General features: G+C 46.2%; 1 long non-coding RNA gene across 1 annotated transcript; it reads right to left on the bottom strand.

Moving 5' to 3' along the window:
• Positions 1 to 2,009: 2,009 nt before the first annotated feature.
• Positions 2,010 to 4,421, bottom strand: LOC126487349 (uncharacterized). The gene is made up of 3 exons (XR_007588345.1): positions 4,209 to 4,421; positions 2,972 to 3,315; positions 2,010 to 2,212 (listed from the first exon to the last, which is right to left on the bottom strand). It is a non-coding gene; the product is annotated as an uncharacterized lncRNA (long non-coding RNA).
• Positions 4,422 to 7,370: the final 2,949 nt, after the last annotated feature.

The following is a 7,370-nucleotide window of genomic DNA, read 5'->3' as shown; positions in this document are numbered from 1 at the left end:
CTTTTCCATGAGTTTGTCCCTGTCTTCTGGTTGATAACAGGGCTAATAGGAGTGAGTCAAAACCAAAATATGTTCTGTTGATCCAGAGGAGCTGGAGGCTAGCCCTTGGGCTAACGAGTCAGTCTTGGCATTGCCTAAGGCCCCTGGGTCTTTGGAGGACTAGTGTCTCCAGTAGTGAATTATGGCTACTTCTACAGGAAGCTGGAGGGCCTCCAAGAGCTTGGCTGTAAGGGCCAGTTAATTACGGGAGTATCCTTGGTAGTGAGGAAGCCCCCTTCCTTCCAGAGGACAGATGATTATGGGCTATTAGAAAGGCATATTTAGAGTCAGTATAGATGTTAGCTCATTGACACTTGGCTATCTGGAGTGCTCTAGTCAAAGCAATTAATTTGGCCTTTGTGAAGAGGTTCCCATAGTCTGGCGGGTCACTTCAATTGTTTTAGTGGAAGTGACCACTGCTTGTGCTACCTGGTGGTTCCCTGACCTGTCTATAAAGGAACTTCCATCAACAAACAGGAGGGAGTGGGGGATTTGTAAGTGGTTGATCTAGAAGACAGGCCAAGGTGAGCATAAGGCCATCACAGCCTCTAGGCAGGAGTGAGAGGAGGTACCAGAGAGGGAGGGGACAGGAAGGAGGGTTGCAGGGTTTAGGGCAGGACTGGAGGCCAAGGTAATTTGGGGTTGAAGGCCCAAGGAGGAAGAGAGAAGAATGACTCAGAAGTTCTGAGAGGCCATGGGTGGACTATACCATGACGGGCTTGAACAGGGTGTTCTTGAGAGCCTCCCAGGTGAGTTCAGCTGCTGCTGCCAGAGATCTCAAGCATGGCTGCCATCCACAGACAGTGAGGTCCAGCTGTTTGGACAAAAAGGCAGGTCCTTGTCCCAGTAACAGGTCAGAGGTCTGACACAGCTGAGTCTTTGGTAGGACACCCCCCATATCACAGGAGGCCCTGGGCCTCTAAGGCAATGATTTGGAAAGGACAACTTTCCCAGTTGAAAACTGATCTTAGCCTGATGGAGAGCAGGTACAGGGGAGAAAGGGGTTTTCTCACCACATGGCCCTGGGCCAGTGGGAGAGAAACAGCCCCTCAGTGGTACCTATACATGAAAAGTTTCTGCACCCCAATAAGCCTCTCTGCTGATGTAGTAATCCAAATCAGACAAAACAAAAACAGAATTAGAAAAAGCCCAGGTTTGATGGATACCACGCTCCCAGATGGCTTTCCAGCTCTCCAGAGAGGAGACAGGAAAGGAAGACTTGAAAACCACGTGTTTGTTTTCTGGGGGACAGTTTAAATACCCTGTGGGAGTGGTCTTGAGCATCTCTGGGGAGGGGTCATCATTTGGCAGGCTTTCTCAGGGGCAGAGTTTGGACTGAGCAACTCCAAGGGAAGTGGGCTTAGGTTAGAACTTCCACCTGAACATTTCACACTCTTTGGACATATGGATGTCAGGGACTGGGGTGACGCTTCCATCTGAACATTACAGACTCTTTGGATACATAAATGTCAGGGACTGGGGTGAAGCTTCCATTCAAACATTTGGTAATGAATTTTTTTGGTTAAGCTACAAAATGAATAATAAAAACAAAAATAAACAAATGGGACAATATTGAACCTTCTGAGCAACAAATGAAGTAATCAATAAAATGTAGATTCAGGCCATGGAATGGAAAAAAATCTTCTTAAATCATCGATTTGATAAGGAGCTAATCTACAAAATACACCATGTTGTACATCTGTCAAAAAAAAAAAAGTCTAGAGTAGGGGTTCTCAACCTGTGGGTCAGGATCCCTTTTGGGGTCAAATGACCCTTTCAGAGGGCTTGCCTAAGACCATCAGAAAACACAAACATTTATATTATAATTTGTAATAGTAGCAAAATTACAGTTATGAAATAGAAGCAAAAATAATTTTATGGTTATTTTTGGATCCTTGATAGTGGGTTTCTCTACTGACACAGTAAGCCAGATCAAGTCAAATTAAAAAGACCAGGTTTAATGAGCCAAGCATTCTCAGGTGACCTTTTCAACCCCCCAGAATTGAGATGGCAGATCTAGGGACCGGGAGCCTAAATACTCTGCAGGAGTGGTCTTGAGCTTTGGGGGGAGGAGCCTGGACTTTTGATGGTCTTTCTGAGCAGTCAGGGTTTGGAGAGGGAGGAGTGGGCTGAGGCAGAGCTTCCAACTGAAGAGTCACCACGACATGAGGACCTGTATTAAAGAGTTGCAGCATTAGGAAGGTCGAGAACCACTGACCTGGAGGCTTGGGTGGCACAAATGCATGAAGGTGATAAGGGCAGAGCCATCATGAAACCGAGGCCTTCTGGGCTACCTACCACGAGGAGCCAACACTATTCTTCCTCCCCCTCCCTATAGTTAGTGTCTATACTTAGGTATTTCTTTGTGTTGACAAGGGGTTGGTACATATGTGCACACATGTGATTGCAGCTGAGCTTATCCATGTGGGCACACGTGGAGACCAGAGGTTGGCATCAGGATGTCTTCATTACTCTCTATCTCATGTTTTTAAAATGAGATCTCTCACTGAACGTGGAGCGTACTATCTCAGTTAAACTGGCTAGCCAGTCAGCTTCTGGGCTCCACCTAACTCCTCCCTCCAGCCCAGGGCTACACACTAACTGGATTTCCCACGGATGCTGGGGATTCAAACTCAGGCCCTCAAGCTTGCTCTGCAACCATTTTCCCAGTGGGCCATGCTGCAGGAATTCCTACCTACCGCCAGGAGCCTTTAAGTTACCTGCCCACTTGGACATGGCCTCTTACACTATTTATGCCAAGGTAAAGCACACATCCAGCCTCTTTTCTGGCTAAAGTTTCAGCATGTCTGTCTCAGGTGGCTCTCTGACTCCACCCTTCTTTCTCCCAGCATACAGCCTAGTTTCGTGCCATCTCCTCTTTTCAGGCCTCAAAGCTTTTAACAAGCTTCAATGTTGCTTCCTACTGACTTACCCAGAAATTCTTTCCGGTGGTAAGGTTGAGAAACCCAGCTTCACTTGAGTGGAAATCTCCTAACAGAATTTCTCAGGCTGCTGCAGATGGTGGTGTGGCGCTGTGTCTCCCACCCCTGCCGCACTGTCTGTGACACCCCTGATGACTCACACAGGGATATTCTGAAACACAGTCGCTGAGTGCCCTTGACTTGCACCTAGGTCCTCAGCTCTGCTCTTTGCTTCCATGGTACTCTGGTTTCTTCACCTTGGTTTTCAAGCCAAAAAAGGGCTCATGTGGTAGTTAATGAATGCCATCAGAAGGCCAAGGACTGGCATCTCCTTGGAGCTATGCATACCCTGTTCCTGGAAACAATGCAGAACCGTCAACGGGGACATCGTGGTAGGGACCGATCCTCCAATATCCCAAGCTACTCTTTTGCCTGCAGGAGAGCCACCTGACACCCTGCTGAGGTGCGCTGAAATGGGACAATACTCAGAGGAGCAAGCTTCATGAAACATTACATTCTGGTCCCCAAACATTAAGAACGGTTGCCTCTGTGCTCCAGTTTATCCCTCGACCTTCCCCGCTTTCCTAATCATGCTCCCTACTTTTCTGCTTTAATGTGTCCCATGAGACTGTGGCCTGCACATCTGAGCACCCTGCTGACCTCCGTGACACTGTCTTCTCAGCTTGCATTTACAGCATTTATCCCTTACCCATCACAACGGATTCCTGCCTATTTCTGGCTAAGCCTGAGTGGTATTTTGAGGAAAGAGCTTCTATAGCTTTCTAAGACCAGCACGGATGAATCCATGAGATCTCGCTTGCCCGGCTGCTCTCTCTATATAACTATGTCTTTAAAGCCCAAAGATAGCCACTGAGGTGGCCCAGTGCTAAAGCTAAGCCTGAAGACCTGAGTTCTAGCCCTGTAATTCATAGGATGGAAGGAAAGAACCAACTTTTGTGAGTTGTCCTCTGACCTCCACACATGTACTGTGGCACAGATGTGCACATGTGTTTATACAAACATGCACAAGCTCTCACACAGAGTCAGCAAATACATGTGAGGAGCTATTTCTTCATTCAGATAACGTGCATACGTGTGTGTGCGTGTGCGTGCGCGCGTGCATGTGTGTGCAAGTTGAAATTTGGTGTGTTCATAGTATCTAGGGACATCGTCTGAAAATTAGCCACCCGAGCCATTAATTTGCTACTCTGAATGAGGCTGTAGTGTCCAGCCCAGGAGGAAACTCACCGTATCTTGGTTTAAATACAGAACAGGCTAATGTTGCCTAGTGTAGGGTAGGAAAAATGTGTGAGAAGTCCAGGTTGTTTGTTCCTTCTTCTTCTTTCTCTTCTAGACACAGAGGTACGCACAGGGAGTATAACAAAGTAGCTGTAAGTTAAAGTAAAGAAGAAAATGACCTAAAATTAATATTGCAGAATATTTTCCCATTAGTAAAAATACCTCCCCCCTTGAATGTTTAGCTTTTGGAAACAGGTGAAAATACTACCTTATGTCTAGAGAACCAAACTGCACCTGCTGCCCTTTGGCCTAATTTAAGAACATTCTGAGAGATGTTTCTGGAAGTACAGATTTCAGAGTAAGGATTACTAGCACCATGTAGGAAATAATCAGCTGCGAGCTAATCTTTAAAATGGACAAATGAGAAATCGAAAGGAAATCTGTAAAATCTTTGAGCCTATTTTCATGTGTGTTCATGTGTATGCCCTTGTGTGTGCTTATGTTTCCGTCTTGTTGGCATGCTTTGTGTGGGGTGGTTAAAATCAGTTTGACTGCTGGCTTGGGCTGCCTCTGTCGGCCGCATGCAGCTTCCTTTGGCAGGCATTGCACGTTCCTGATGCTTCTTCCCACTGTCACCCTTGCAGACACTCACTTGACTCCCACGGCTCCACTATGCAACACCCATTCAGAGAGTTTTTTGCAGGAACTTCAGCTCTGTAACTCACTGGCTGACCGTCCAGAGGTTTTGAAATGGTCATGGCTGTGTAACTCTTGCACTCTGTCACAGTGGGTAAAGCTAGTGTCGTGTAGACTCACCAATGTCTGCTGCTGGAACAAGCTGCTCGGCTCTACTTAATCCATGGCAATTGCTCAACACAGAAGTGGAATCCTGGGGACCCGCAGGCTTCCCTGGAGCGTAATTTTGAAACGAGTTACAGTAGAAAGTCTTTGAAATACATCTGTGCTTCTACACTTAGCACTTGCTGATTTCCGGGGAACTCTTGAGACATTTTTCCTATTGACCTAATGTTTCAAGTTGACATAAGTCTAGCCAACACAACTGCTAAGGCTTAGCAGCTGCAACCTTCTTGCCCACACCTTTACATACTTTTCCTCTTTTTGACTAAACTACAGGTCTCTCCAGTCTTTCTAACCTCACTGTGTATGTGGCTGAAAGCAGCCAGTAATTCCTATGATGTGATGTCCTAAAATCTCTGCAAGACATGTGGCGTGGACCCAGATTTGTGAATCTATCCAACACTCATCAGAGAAGCGTCCTTTTGCAGTAGATAGCAACCAACATAGAAACCCACAACTGATCAAGGTGCAGAGAATAAGAGACCGAGTAATGTTCAGTCTTAAATGCGACATCTATATCAGATCTCCTCCTCCCAAGGCTCAAAGGTCATTGCAGAAGAGGAAGTGTGAAGAGTATAAGGGCCAGAGGTGGCTGAGTGTAAGGAGGCAGTGCTTTCTGCATATACGAGCTCACAGCACCAAGACACCATGCACAAAACCTGCATTAACACAGCCAGACCAAACTCCAGTGTGTGAAGGGGGTGGGCATGAAGCCCCCCACAGCCAATGAGCTTTTGGCAATGATAGTTGCTGGGAGACGGAGAGTCAGATTTCTTTAAGGGTGCCACCCCAATGGGAAGACTACCCTCTAGTCAAAGTCACACATCCAAGGGAATATGGGCAGCAGAAACTGACCTTGACAGATCTGAGGGCAGGTAAAGAGGAGAGAGTTGGGTAGATGGGAAGGAAAAACAGATATATGAGGAGTCTGGGACAGGTGACTATGATCAAAATATATTGTACAAAATTATCAAAGAACTAATAAAAATGAAAAAATAGAGAAAAAAAATCAGTGTTTGTCAGGTAAACCAGTTCATTGTCTTTAAGATTGGCCATTCATAAAATGCCACAGCATTGTTCAAGTCTTTGCCGCGGTGTCAGTAAGAGGGCCTTTTCTCCAGTTGCACAAACAATCCTTTTCATCTGAAATGTCACCAGCATGACTTTCACTATTCACATTGCTATCAATGTCCTCTTCAGAGCCATCACAACTGTCCCACATCAAGCTCCTCTTAGCCGTGTTTGTTAAGATTTATTTTATTTTTAATCATGTGTATGTGTGTATATCTATGTGTATATACAAGAATGTGCATGGGTGTATCTGTCTCTGTGCGAGTATGTGCAATTATATGTGTGTGTGTTTGCGTGTGTGAGCACATGTACTTGAGAGTGCTGAGGCTAAAAGCATCAGATCCCTGGTGCTGGAGTCATAAATGGCTGTGGGCTCCCTGACCTAGGTACTTGGGAGATGAACTCAGGTCCGTTAGAAGAGCAGTGTGTGCTATTAACCATGGAGCTATCTATCCAGCCCTCTCAATAGCATTTTAGGATTGCTCTAACTTGTTCATCCAAAACCTCCATACTCTTCCCACAAACCAATTTCAAAGGCTCCTCCACCTCCTCACATGGGTGATAATGGCCCTCTTCCTTGTTACCAAATTTCTGTATTCCTCAGCTAGTCAATTAGCTGATAAAGAAAAAAGGGTTATGTAGCTCGTGGTTCTGAAGGTGTGCAGGTGTGTCCTGAAGCTTTGGGCCTCTGTAATGGTAACAGATGATGATGGTGGGGAGCATGCATGGAGTGAACTGCTTACATCAGGAGCTAAAAAGCAGAGAGAGAGAGAGAGAAAGAGAGAGAGAGAGAGAGAGAGAGAGAATGAACCAGGGTTCCACAGCTCCTTCCAGGGTGTGATGGCTAATCTTGGCTGTCAAACTCAATGACTCTTGAGTCAACTAAACCCACACTGCTGGGCACACCTATGAGGGACTTTTTGAGTGGAATATTTGAGGAAGGGAGACGTACTCTAAATCTTGGCCACATCATCTGGTAGCAGCCCACATACAAGGACATGGAAGGGATTCTACTGTCTGCCTGCCTTCCCTCACTCTCCATAACAAATTCATCTATTCTGCTGCTGAGGTATTCCTCGGGTGTGCACTGAAGACCAGATGCCCTCTAGGAATCCTGCAGGAATCCAGCACCAGATTGGGATGCTGAGACACCCGGTCTTGTGCACTAAACAACTGTAGAGCTTCTTTTCACCAGGAGACAGCCGTTGTTGGACTACCCAGACCACACACCATGCGTCATTC

The sequence above is a fragment of the Alexandromys fortis genome, unplaced genomic scaffold (genome assembly GCF_014885135.2).
Source record: "Alexandromys fortis isolate MF-2015 unplaced genomic scaffold, M_Fortis_MF-2015_v1.1 scaffold_190, whole genome shotgun sequence".
Taxonomy (NCBI): Eukaryota; Metazoa; Chordata; class Mammalia; order Rodentia; family Cricetidae; genus Alexandromys; species Alexandromys fortis.
Note: the sequence above shows the minus strand (reverse complement) of the source record. Positions and strands in the feature narration are given on the sequence as shown.